At 33.0% G+C, this 385-nt stretch overlaps 1 protein-coding gene across 3 annotated transcripts in view; it reads left to right on the top strand.

Moving 5' to 3' along the window:
- The window catches only part of pdlim7 (PDZ and LIM domain 7), a 34,898-nt gene extending 34,878 nt beyond the window's left edge, over nucleotides 1-20 (top strand). For all 3 annotated transcript variants that reach the window (XM_076291760.1, XM_076291761.1, XM_076291762.1), the window contains exon 11: nucleotides 1-20. This exon is cut by the window's left edge and continues 2,255 nt beyond it. The gene's annotated coding sequence lies outside the window, so the exon portion shown is untranslated.
- The last annotated feature ends 365 nt before the right edge of the window (nucleotides 21-385 follow it).

The raw sequence follows: 385 nt of genomic DNA on the forward strand, positions 1-385 counted from the left end.
TCAATAAATATTGTACAATATTTGATTGGTTGTTTTTCTGTGTAGGTATTTCCTACCGAATACAACGAATACCTGACTGGAACACATAAGGGATGCCCACTGATCCTTTCACAAAACAAAACCATCACCTCATCTTCTATGACTTCTCAACAACTTTTCAACTTCTGTTCTCAACAACAGATATGACAAGATATCACAGCTTCACACCTGACTTCTAATGTATAGGAGATAAAAACCAGCTTGCACCAAAACAATAATTAATTCAGCCCATAGTTAACAATATATAATTTATTTACATCCATTTCAGGTTGAATTACTATACATACCTTTCTGAAATTTCATAGATATATATGTACATAAGGCCAAGTAAAGACTTGAAAGCACT

This window comes from Alosa pseudoharengus, unplaced genomic scaffold, assembly GCF_046254945.1.
Source record: "Alosa pseudoharengus isolate Yale_2024_CS ecotype anadromous, Long Island Sound unplaced genomic scaffold, YU_APseudo_1.1 YU_APseudo_1.1_scf_19, whole genome shotgun sequence".
Lineage (NCBI taxonomy): Eukaryota > Metazoa > Chordata > Actinopteri > Clupeiformes > Clupeidae > Alosa > Alosa pseudoharengus.